Source organism: Schistocerca serialis, chromosome 2 (assembly GCF_023864345.2).
Source record: "Schistocerca serialis cubense isolate TAMUIC-IGC-003099 chromosome 2, iqSchSeri2.2, whole genome shotgun sequence".
Lineage (NCBI taxonomy): Eukaryota > Metazoa > Arthropoda > Insecta > Orthoptera > Acrididae > Schistocerca > Schistocerca serialis.
In genome coordinates, this window is record NC_064639.1 from 791,304,530 (window position 1) to 791,318,281 (window position 13,752).

Genomic DNA, 13,752 nt, shown 5'->3' on the forward strand with positions numbered 1-13,752 from the left:
TATTTAGCATAGGAAGCGAGAAAAAATAATTTAAAGATGCTCCTGGTGTGCGAAAACGAACGGGAGATCGCTAGTTTTGAATATGTCAGTCGGAAAGCGAACGCCGAGCATTTGATGAACATGAGAATAGAGCTTCACCGTCAACTCCGCACACCAGGGAGTTTCTAACCGTGAGTCAGGATGGAGGAAATGCTCCCTAGATAGTTAGCAAAGGTGGACTAGTATTGTAACGTGTCATCCCATTATGTGGTGTTGTATTAGGAAAAACGTCCAAAAATCGATCACGTTCCTGAGTCCATTTCTGAAAAGATAAAGGACTGCAGTATCCTTTACCCTGGTGACCGCATGCATCCTCGATGGTGGAAAATACACTACTGGCCATTAAAATTGCTACACCAACAAGAAATGCAGATTATAAACGGGTATTCATTGGACAAATATATTATACTAGAACTGGCATGTGATTACTTTTTCACGCAATTTCGGTGCATAGATCCTGAGAAATCAGTACCCAGAAGAACTACCCCTGGCCGTAATAACGGCCTTTATGCGCCTGGGCATTGAGTCAAACAGAGTTTGGATGGCGTGTACAGGTACAGCTGCCCACGCAGCTTCAAGGCGATACCACAGTTAATCAAGAGTAGTGACTGGCGTATTGTGACGAGCCAGTTGCTCGGTCACCATTGAACAGACGTTTTCAATTGGTTAAAGAACTGGAGAATGTGCTGGCCAGGGCAGCAGTCGAACATTTTTTGTATCCAGAAAGGCCCGTACCTGCAACATGCGGTCGTGCATTATCCTGCTGAAATGTAGGGTTTCGCAGGGATCGAATGAGGGGTAGAGCCACAGGTCGTAACACATCTGAAATGTAACGCCCACTGTTCAAAGTGCCGCCAATGCGAACCAGAAGTGACCGAGACGTGTAACCAATGGCACCCCATACCATCACTCCGGGTGATACACCAATATGGCGATAAGGAATACACGCATTCAATGTGCGTTCACCGCGATGTCGCCAAACACGGATGCGACCATCATCATGCTGTAAAAAGAACCTGGATTCATCCGAAAAAATGACGTTTTGCCATTCGTGCGCCCAGGTTCGTCGTTGAGTACACCATTGCAGGCGCTCCTGTCTGTGATGTAGCGTCAAGGGTAACCGCAGCCATGGTCTCCGAGCTGCTGCAAACGTCGTCGAACTGTTGGTGCAGATGGTTGTTGTCTTGCAAACGTCCCCATCTGTTGGCTCAGGGATCGAGACGTGGCTGCACGATCTGTTACAGCCATGCGGATAAAATGCCTGTCATCTCGACTGCTAGTGATACTAGGCCGATGGGATGCAACACTTCCGTATTACCCTCCGGAACCCACCGATTCCATATTCTGCTAACAGTCATTGGATCTCGACCAACGCAAGCAGCGATGTCGCGATACGATAAACCGCAATCGCGATAGGCTACAATCCGACCTTTATCAAAGTCGGAAACGTGATGGTACGCTTTTCTTCTCCTTACACGAGGTATCAGAACAACGTTTCACCAAGCAACTCCGGTCAACTGCTGTTTGTGTATGAGAAATCGGTTGGAAACTTTCCTCATGTCAGCACGTTGTGGGTGTCGCCACCGGCGCCAACCTTGTGTGAATGCTCTGAAAAGCTAATCATTTGCATATCACAGCATCTTCTTCCTGTCGGTTAAATTTCGCGTCTGTAGCACGTCATCTTCGTGATGTAGCAATTTTAATGGCCAGTAGTGTAGGTCTCGTTCGGACACAGGAGCGTACTGGGGACGATCATGTGTATTGCGCCCAGATATAAAAGGGCCAGTAACTGCTGGAGGAGGAACAATACGTCCGCCGCCGCGCCGCACGGGAGACGATGTTCGTCCGTGTCGTCCACATTACACCTCAGGAAGAGGGGGCTGTCCGCCAGAGGGACGGGTCGGAGTTTGTACGCGTCGGGTATTTACCTGTAACGACGATGTACCAGATGGCTCTCGCGTCCGTGGTGAAGTATGGTTGACAAACTGCTTGCCACACCGCCGGCCACCTAACCTGTGGGTGATATTCTTCGTCGGCGTTCCTGGGGTGAGTCCGCATTAAGAGGTGATAAATATCACGCATAGTGGGAGCTTTAGTGCGAGGAAAGTCAGCATGGACATGAATGTATTCCAGAAGGAAAAGTTTGGTACGTGATAGCTCTGATGCGACGTGGCCACGGCGACCGGCGGTTGACACGAAGTAGGTGCTAGTTCGTCGACCATTGATACTGCTGAGGCTGTGATTCCATGATTTGAAGATCGGTCGTACCTTAAGAGCTGTAGCGTGCGCATGGACATTGACCAGGGCGAAAACCCCTCTTCGCTTGGGGTGTGCGAGGGTTTCATACTTGACCTTGAATATGTGACCAGTACTGACAAAATAACCGAAGGCCACTTGGATGCGACGCTCCATAATTGTAGGGATAGATAAAATTTGTGCGGTGTGTGTTATGCGGGATTCCATACAAATGTTACCAAACTGCACCTTTTTAACATGTCTATTGCTCGCAATAACTGACATCGAACGCCTGTCCTGATGTTCTGAAGAAGACGCCGGAAGTCGACCACCGTGGTACGACGGATATCTAGAGTAAAAACAGTTCCTAGACAGCGTAGGGTCTCCATCACCCTGAACGGAGCCACGCTTTCATCAGTGAGACTGCTTCAAATGGTCATCGCGCAGCATTTGTCGACCTTCATGTGGCTGTCCACACCGTGCCCGTCTTGTACGGTCCCCCCGCGTTTCCTCTTGAACCTCCTCGTTGGCACGTGCGATGAAGACGAGGTCGCCTGCATAGGCGCGGCATTTGAATGTGTGTCCTGGCAGGGTGATTCCTGATAAATGTCGTTGGAGGCCGCAGAGAAGCGGCTCTAATGCGATAGTTTAGATGATCGTCGAAAGGCAGCAACCCTGTCGGACTGACAGTGTGACCGCTATTGGTGTTGTCGTTCGTCTATTGACTAGCACCCCCGACAAAGCGTCACGAAGCAGGTGCATGATTAACAGGACGAAGGTAGGTTCGAAAGTCATCCGTTCCATCACCTTCGCACGGAAGGTGTGGTTCATGCAATCGAATGCCTGATCGAAATCGACGGAAATCATGGCTCCCTGCAGTAGACAGAATGCAATGGCAAAGTCTCGATAAACACATAGCGTTGATTGTATATTTGTATCTCCACCCAATGACCTTTGGGCAGGCGACAGGATCTGGTGTAGGACTCGTCTGACACACATTGCGAGGAGGGGCGTAAAATTTTTAAAATCTGAACTGAGTAAAGTGACTGGCCGATCGCTGTCAGGTCGCGTGCCTCCAGAGGGTTTGAATATCGGAATAATTAGACCTCCAGAAAAGTCAGTGGTGGCGGCATCGTAGGGGACAGTAGTTCCTGGTACACTTCCCTCTATCGTGGCAACATTAAGTCCTTGAAGGTCCTATAAAATTCTAACGGCAGGCTGACTGGTCCTGGCGATCGACTGACAGCCCCTTGGCGAGCGCATCAGTGATGTTTTCAGGGGAGATGTTTGCTAAAAGGGAGTCGTCCGCCTGGCCATCAAGAGTGCGATGGACCATCTGTAGTATGTCTGAGTGCATCAACGTTAGGGTCTTCTTCACGGCAGAAATGACGATAAGGCTTTTGTGATGTCCGCCTGCCATACGAACTGTTGGCCGTCACTCATATCTACAGAACGAAACAGCGCTTGTCGACGGGGTCGGAGATCTACGACGACATGATGCATTGAGAGCGTTTCTCCGGTGATACTGTTTTGGCATCGCGCTCGGACAGCTACGCCTTCCAAGAGGCGTCGAGCAAAGGCCAATATCGTGGCCTTGACGTGTTGAACTTCGACCTGACATTCCGGGGATGGCGGATGCTCCATAAGGTAGTAAAATTCTGTCGTGTCTCGGTGCCACTGCATTCGTTCCTTGCCATACTGGACCAGCGTGCGACGCATCACTGGCTTTACACATCGTACCCACCACAGAAATATGGACGAGTATTGTGTGATGCGTCTTTCGCAGGATTCCCATTCGTCGAGATTCCGGTTCCTATAAGTAGGCAGCATTGTTTCCACGGACCCCGACTGCGCCATATCATTTGTCGTCGGATGTTGATCGCGCACACATAAACGATATGGTCTAAGAAGGTCGAAGGCCATCCTTCCGTGTTCAAGACGTCTGAAGCGAGAGGGGGAGTCACATAGACGCGATTCAATCGACTGGCTGACTGGCTCATGGCGTATGTATATCCCAGGCGATCCCCATGCACCACCTCCCTGGCGTATGCGAAATTGAGTCAACTTACTAAATAACGGAGTTCGGGACAGGTGGTAAAATCTGGATGTTGGTCCTTCCTCGCGAGAACACAGTTAAAATCTGCACCGATAATTACATGCTCATATCGCCCCAGAAAAAGAAACGTGATAGTTTCAGAATAAAACTGTGAGCGCTATCTTCGTTGGTATGTGCCTGATGGCACATAGACAGTCACTAATCTGACCCCCTGTGCTGTCAGTGCTAGGCTTCGTGTTGGCTGCAACTAAGTGACGTTTCCTACAGCAATGCCTTTGCGCACGATAATCGCTACTCAGCTATCTCCTTTGGCGGCGGAGGTGACGTATGAAGTGTAACCATGAAAATGGAGCCAAGTCTCCTCCCATAGCTCTTGGAACAACATCCACTACTCGTAACGTGTCACTTAACAATTGAAGTTTAACATAGGAATCGATCATATTTAAATTGATGCCGGCAGTTCCGTACGCTTGAATTGACAGCACGTTGCCATGGGCGCTCATATCGGGAAAAACGAGTGTAGTAGGGTCTTAAGCATTGTCTGTTTCCTGATCATGCCTGGCTCACGGGGGCAGCTGTGGCATTTCTTCGTCTAGTGGAGGTTCCACGAAACGTGGCAGTCAGATCTGGCCAGCTGGCGTCGTGGGGAACGTCGCCATTTGGGTCCTTAGTGCGTTACTGTGTTCCGGAGTCACTCAGTAAAACGTCCTGACCATGAAGGGGATGGGTATCGGCATCTGCACACGTGACCTTCTCCTGTGAATCCTCTTGTGGCCGTGTGAGGGTTTTATCGTGGAAGCACGACTCCGAATCTGCCGTCGATGTCATCTTCCTCTTCTTGCGTTGTTTTGGTGACATTTGTTTGCGCGGATGTGGTTCAGATTCAGACGATGGGAGGGAGTCGCGACGCTCAAAAACGAAGGCGGCAGCAGGCACAACCATGGCATTCAGGACCATATCACCTTCAAGTCTGTCAATATCCTCATCCGGCAACGGGATTGCGTATTGCTGTAGACGATCGGCCTCGTCTCGTCCGGTCTCTCTCGGCTGTGAAAGATGGTGGGGAAGTTGCTGTGTAGTCATCTGGAGGGCATCAGGTCGCAGTGCAGCAGCGTAGGTGAGTGGAAGGGATGTCACAATAGGAAGGGGAGGAGCTTCGTCGGCCCGCAGCTGCGTAATTCTGCGTTGGAAGCCTTCATTACGCATGTCCTCGTTTACCGCATGCAGAACAGGTCTTTGGGTGCTCACCGTATTTGACTATGTCTCGGCAACCGCCAATGAACAGGTAGGACGGGACATGTTTCTTTAGCTCAGTGCAGACTTACCGCAATCCGTTCAAAACTGGGCGTGTAGTGAAGTGTGCCCATTTGTCTGCTGCATTTCTAAGTACTTTTCCACAAGGACGCAGTGCCGCGATCATGTCTTCTGCCGGCATTTCGAACGAAAGTTCGAAGTTACGGATCGTGCATAATCCAAGGCCGGCATGTTCAACAATTACTGGGCCGATGTAGCCGTCCCAATGTCGGCATTTGAGGCCATCTTTCGTCCGTTCTAAGATCTCATCGCAAGCTGGTCTGTTGCCAGTTTCCCGTAAACCGCGCTACTAACGATGAACAGGTGTATTCCGAACATGTCTTCACGAGACATCTTCACATCGTCAAGTAGGACTTACTCGACGATGAGCGCTATTGGTCGCGCATATTCGTACGAAAAGGTGAACTTCAATGTGGTTTTGCGATAAGGAATGGCCATTCTATCGTTGATCGTAACACGCGCGAAGTAAACAACCGCGAGGTACACGCCACGGCGAGAACGTAAACGTTTGGGTCTGCACCACTTGGCCACTGACGGCGAACTACCATTTGGCTGTCCGAGCACGACTCACGGCCAGATGTTCATTTCCGAAGGAGCATTGCATCGTAATTCGGAGTAATACAGGTAATACAGACACTGCAATATCGCAGAAGTGTAAATGGTTGCCGAAACAAGCTCGACGTCTTAGCTGCAAATAATCCTGAAGAAATAGGGATAATTAAGACGGAACAAGGATTAATAAGCACAAGGTCGTTAACTAAATTTATTACGCTGAACAGAAACGTCAATGAACGAATGGACGGATCATAACTTTGCGAAAAAAAACTTTTCACTCGAGTGAAAACTCGAACCGAGGACGTCTGGTGTCGGAGCTGCTCACGCTAAGCATGGGACCACGACGCTCTTGAGTCTACAGTGTCCTTGATGTTACATATCTTACACATGGACTACTCAGTTTGTATATTTTGCTTATTTTTTTCATAGTTCCACACAACTTCTTCCTGTTTTCTCGATTGATCTGTGTTCAGTTTTTCAAGGCCTATCCACTGTGCCAACTTATAACTAAATCTGAGGGGGGTGCGATGGTGAGGTTCCCTTGTTAGCCATTTTCACTTCCTGTCGATCTCATTTTTGAGACGTTTGTATTCCTTTTTGATTGCTTCATTTACTACATTTTTTATATTTTCTCCTTTCATCAATTAAATTCAATATGTCTTCTGTTACCCAAGGATTTCTACTAGCCAGTAAAAGCTAAAGGCTGTCAATCCAACTATATACCTAGGAATAACAGTTACGAACGACTTAAATTAGAGCGCGCACATAAATAATGTGGTGGCGAAGACGAATTAAAGACTGGGTTGTATTGACAGAAGACTTAGAAGATGCTACAGGTCTGCTAAAGACACTGCCTACCCTATGCTTGTCTTACTCTGCTGGAGGACCGTTGTGTGGGATGGGACCTTTACCACACAGCACTGACGGATGCCGCAGGACAACACGTTGACCGGACCCGCTGCGAAAATAATTTTTTCCTCAGCAGCCTGAGGGCAACTCATGTCCACATCACCAGAAGCCAGTCTTGCTCCGAAAACAGTTTTCTCCTCAGCAGTTTGAGGCCAAGCATCTCCACATTACTTGAGGATAATCCAGTAAGTCAGGTGAACATAATACGACATCGAGAGATTTAGCAAGAATAATATTCTAATGTTTGACCTGCACACATGCAGAGCAAGGAATGCTTTCCAGATACGTGACTAGCGACTAGCAATTGACGGATAACATAGAAAAAGTTCAAAGAAGGGCAGCTCAGTGTGTATTGTCAGGAGACAGGGGAGAGAGTGTCACGAATATGACAAACGTGTTGGGGTGACAGTCATTAAAACAAAGGCGTTTTTCGTTGCGGCTACATCTTTTCACAAAATTTTAATCTCCAATGCGAAAATATTTTGTTGACACCCACCTACATAAGGAGAAATGGCCATTGTAATACAATAAGAAAAATCAGAGGTCGTACAGAAAAATTTAAGTGTTTATTTTTCCCGCGTGTTGTTCGAGAGTGAAACAGAGTGCAAGTGGTCCGATGAACCCTCTACCAGGCACTCAGGTGCGAATTTCAGAGTCGTCATGTAGATGTAGATGTAGAACGAAGAAAGACTTTACACATCTCAGCAAAATCTTTGATTTTGATGGGACGGGCGTATACATATAACTTGTAACAATCACACTGAGAGACTTCTGTAACTTGGAATATGTAAAAAAGAAATATTTTGAAATCAGTAATTAATTCATTGGCAACGGCCTTGCCGCAGTCGATACACCGTTTCCCGTCAGATCACCGAAGTTAAGCGCTGTCGGACGTGGCCGGCACTTCGATGGGTGACCATCCGGGTCGACATGCACTGTTGCCATTTTTCGGGGTGTACTCAGCCTCGTGATGCCAACTGAGGAGCTACTCGACCGAATAGTAGCGGCTCCGGTCAAAGAAAACCATCATAACGACCGGGAGAGCGGTGTGCTGACCACATGCCCCTCCTATCCACATCCTCCGCTGAGGATGACACCGTGGTCGGATGGTCCCGATGGGCCACTTGTAGCCTCGAGACGGAGTGTACAATTGATTAATTAGCTTTGTGCAATATTGCAATTTCAGTCAGCAGAAATTATCAAGTTTTGCAAATTTTCCAATACTGTGTACATGCACGAATCTCATATATGCTTTGGAAATGCAATTTTGGCACCAAAGTAAAGTTAAATAAAGGGATAATATTAATAAGGGAAAAAATAAGACTAGAGATTCTATTACAGATATCTTTCTGGTCCCTCAAGAAGACGTATGTATTAATATATATATATATATATATATATATATATATATATATATATATATATATATATATATATATATATACTATATCACTTATAACATCACCGGCTACTAATAAATTAGTGGTATGCCGGTAACATTAATCCTGTGAAAGGATTTATATTTTTGTGACCGTGACTGTGTAATGGCAAGGTATTATACTAATTTTGATTCCCTACATATTTCTATTGTAAGGAAGCAGTAGCTAGATAAGCGGAAACTGAGCCAAGGGTAATGAAGCAAACTGTAATTACGTAAAAGAAAACGGTCGCCAGCCTAATTGGGTAAATTTGTACCCAATATTAGCATGGTTCATAAAGAAAGTTGACTATTGGGGTTGACTTGACTTGCTATTGACTTCTGTTTTGTTGATAAGATACAAGACAGTAGCACAACTTAGCAATTAACGTACGAGTGATTTGACTTGTACGACACAGAAGGAGTATTAATGCGTTTAGGGAACAATTGGCTCTCAATAATACTTACTATCTGTACGTTACTGTAGGAAGCTAATGATAATTATAGATAAATAATTACTAACTGTGGAGCACTACTGACTTGGACAAGAGGTTCTTTTGACGGTTTAATTATAGGAAATTACTCATATTGATATAGTTATGAATTAATTGTATCTTTCACACTGATTATTATTTGAATTCTCAAGGAATATTCACTTCCTTGTACTATTTAGCTCCAGCAGTAAATATAATACCTGGATCTATTACAGTTTAAATATTTGTAACCAGTTACTTATTCTTGATTGCTGTTATTGTAATATGACCTTTAAATCTAGCTCACCTATTAGCGTGAGGACAAGAAACTGATCTATCGGTAGACTCAGGTCGAGGCTGAACACTATAGTCACAACACAATACGAGAAACACTGTTACCTACATAACGCATGGAATTGTAAACAGTGTTATTTAAATAAGAAAAATCTTTGAACTGAAAACTTAAATCTTCTCTTAGTAATTGTACTTTGATGAAACATTAACTGTCCGTTTATGAAAGCTATCTGTAGTATTTCAAACCTTATCCTCACTAATTAATTATATACTTTAAACTCCAAAACGTTTATTAACTTTTGTTAAAGGAGATAGTCGCTTTTCAGTTCAGTAGAATAAGATACTCGGATTTATCGTAGCACCTGGGATAGGACCCTGTCCAGGTAAATGACTAAGGATAAATTGCGGTGGCTCAACACAAAGTTTACGGAACACAAAATTATTATTGAAAACGAAACCACATAACTAGTCCATGCAGTTGTACAGTACTGAACTGATAATTTGAGATGTGGGTAGCGGCAGCGTCAATCTTCTGAGCTATTAAAAAAAGGCGACAAAAATATCCATTGCTCTTCATGTGTACCGAGCTCTGAATTTCTCTTCTTAGCGTCGGATTTTCATAGTACAGAGCTAAACAAAGTATGCCATGAATAATAACCCGAATTACTTGCGCCGCTCGGGATTAGCCGAGCAGTCTGAGGCGCTGCAGTCATGGACTGTGCGGCTGATCCCGGCGGAGGGCATGGGCGTGTGTGTGTGTGTGTGTGTGTGTGTGTGTGTGTGTGTGTGTGTGTGTGTGTGTGTGTGTCTGTCCTTAGGATAATTTAGGTTAAGTAGTATGGAAGCTTAGGGACTGATGACCTTAGCAGTTAAGTCCGATAAGATTTCACACACATTTGAACATTTTTTTCCGAATTACTTCCCCATCCGAGGCCTGTAGTTCTTCTCGCTTCTTTCACTTCACAGGATGCTCATCCTTTGCCTGCTAGCCACCGATTGACTCATGCCACACAGGAGTCTTGCAGTTTGACCGCCAGATCCACCTCTTCTATTTCCGCCAAACTACAGTGGAGAGCCAAAGAAACTGGTACACCTGCCGAGTATCGGGTAGGACCCCCGAGAGCACATAGAAGTGCTGCAGCACGACGTGACATGGGCTCCACTAATGTCTGAAGTAGTGCTGGAGGGAACTGACACCATGAATCCTGCAGGGCCGTCCATAAATCCGTAAGAGTTCGAGGAGGTGGAGATCGCTTCTGAACATCACGTTGCAAGGCATCCCAGATATGCTCAACAATTTTCATATCTGGTGAGTTTGGTGACCAGTGGAAGTGTTTAAACTCAGAAGAGTGTTCCTGGAGCCACTCTGTAGCAATTCTGGACGTGTGGGGTGTCGCGTTGTGCTGCTGGAATTGCCCAAGTCCATCGGACTGCTCAATGGACATGAATGGATGCAGGTGATCAGACAGGATGCTTACGTATGAGTCATCTGTCAAGAGTTGTATCTAGACATATTAGGAATCCCATATCACTCCAACTGCACACGCTCCACACAATTACAGAGCCTCCGCCAGCCTGAACAGTCCGCTGTTGACATGCAGGGTCCTTGGAACATGAGGTTGTCTCCATATCCCTACACGTCCATACACTCGAGTCAATTTGAAACGAGGTTAGTCCGACCAGACAACGTGTTCCCAGTCATCAACAATCAAATGTCGGTGTTGACGGGCCCAGGCGAGAAGTAAAGCTTTGTATCGTGTAGTCATCAAGGATACAGGAGTGGTCCTTCGGCTCCGAAAGCCCGTATGATGTTTCGTTGAATGGTTCGCATGCTGACACTTCTTGATGGCCCAGCAATGAAATCTGCAGCAATCTGAGGAAGGGCTGCACTTCTGTCACATTGAATGATTTTCTTCAGTCGTCGCTGGTCCCGTTCTTGCAGGATCTTCTTCCGGCCGCAGCGATGTCGGAGATTTGATGTTTTACCGGATTCGTGATATTCACGGTATACTCGTGAAATGATCGTACGGGAAAATCCCCACTCCATCGCTACCTCGGAGATGCTGTGTCCCATCGCTCGTGCGCTGACTACACCACGTTCAGACTCACTTAAATCTTGATAACCTGCCATTGCAGCAGTAACAGACATATCGACTGCGCTAGACACTTGTTGTCTTATGTAGGCATTGCCAACCGCAGCGCCGTATTCTGCCTGTTTACATGTCTCCGTAATTGAATACGCATGCCTACACCAGTTTCTTTGACACTTCAGTGTAGTTCCGTTGAGGAGGGACTTCCCTCCAAGTCTTACATGATTACAAACGCACCTTCCCTATCCATGAACCAGTATTACAATTAATGTTGTAACTTTAACATGCTTTTATAGCACATTTCTTTGGAAGTGACATCCATAGATTTCCTACAGTTACATAAATTATCACAAAAAGTGAACAAAACATTTACATGGATGTTGCATCAAAGAACATGGTTATAACGAAGTCACCCTAAGTGACAGACAAAGAAGTTAGATAAGAGCATTATATGTAATAACAATAGTAGTGTTACACACTCAAATGTACCGCCATGTTTGTTAAAGAAATTTTTCATTCATAGAAGGCTCACTGAACAAAGGCACCAAATCCTGGCTTGACGCACCGAAATCTCGTCAACTGTTGCCGCCAGTTAATGCAAATATCATTACGTACATAGAACCCCAGATAACGCGCTTCGGTATTATGTAGAATTGAATTACTTTTAAGTTTTGAAAATAGAGTGGAATACAGAAGAAATTCATGAGGCCCAAAAATTTTTCTGCTAAGCATACAGTCGAGAGTTAATAAAAATGGAATTTATTGAGAAAGTGTGTGGTAAAACAACACAGACCTTTGTCTTACACACCAGTAGGAATACCAATGGGGATCATTTTATAATATGTATGTCGCTGTACTAACACCAATGTGGTACGGAACAGCTACCAACACTATCTCTACTGGATAAAAACTACGAGCAGTAAATTTAAGAGCGACTGCGCTACGCCCCCAACGTCTTCTGCCATCACGTAAATTCGTTTGCACAATCCAAACATAAATATAGCCGCTGCTGAGAAGAAATTGGCTCTAATAACCAGAGACGTCGAGACTCGGATAACGCTAACTCACAATTTTTAAACCAAACGGGCACGATTCGCACTTTCTAAAAATATGTGTTATATGGAACCTTGGACATTACACGCAATGCACTACAAAAAACCGACGCTAACAGACCATGAACAGTCGTTAAAAATATACTCTCTTTAGAATAAGACGTCATTCAATGAAACTAATAACTGTAGAGCTTCTATACAGCAACGCTTGGTACGTAAAGGAATAGAATGTGTTTTTATTTATTTACTTTTATGATTTTTAATTAATATGATAAGAATTTTTATTCCCAATGAGAGAGAAATTTTCCAGTGTTCTTGCACTGAGATTCTGTTAATGCCTTAGGCGTTAAATTGTGAGAGATCCCTTGGCACGCCACAGAAGACGGTAATAGCCAGTGCAAAGACGAAAGAGATCGGCTGTAAGGGAAGACGGAGAATCCCCACTCCCCGACTCCCCCAGCAACTACCCCAGAAAAAAGAAAGATTCATCGTTGTGTACACCTTGATAAGAGTAGCACAACTGTCAGCTCTCGTTTATTCTCTCGTTATTGGACAACGAAGGACGTCTATGGAAGTTTTATCTCTAACCTTTCCTGTTAAATCAGAATTGAGGGTAATCATTCTCGGCATGGATTATATATTAAAAAAAACTGCTAATGAAACATGGGACTGCCCGCATCTCGTGGTCGTGCGGTAGCGTTCTCGCTTCCCACGCCCGGGTTCCCGGGTTCGATTCCCGGCGGGGTCAGGGATTTTCTCTGCCTCGTGATGGCTGGGTGTTGTGTGATGTCCTTAGGTTAGTTAGGTTTAAGTAGTTCTAAGTTCTAGGGGACTGATGACCATAGATGTTAAGTCCCATAGTGCTCAGAGCCATTTGAACCATTTTTTTGAAACATGGGACTCAGAGTAAAAGACGTCTGTACACAAAAATGCAACAGTATAATTCTAGCGGCGACCCTGAAGAAAAGCGTCTGGCAACAGCTGCTAGATTCACATCCCTAACAAGCGGTTTGTTATTGGATTTCGACAAAAAATTGTGGTATTTTTGAAAATTACTAATAATAGCTCGTAAAATAAGACAAAAGGAGTATGCTTTTAAGAGCACCCTGAGTTGAAAACTGTGTAGGAATGTCTACAAAAATTTCGTCAGTGGTTTTCAAGTGAGGTTATTGTTCCACCTCCTTAAAACAGTCAGTTACCGTCTGCTGCGCACCTAACAATTTCCTTACTTAAAACAAAGAAGTTTCTGGTTGCGACGCGATTCCTTCACGAAATTTCAATATGTCAATCACCAACTTTATCCTCGGAATGCGAAAAT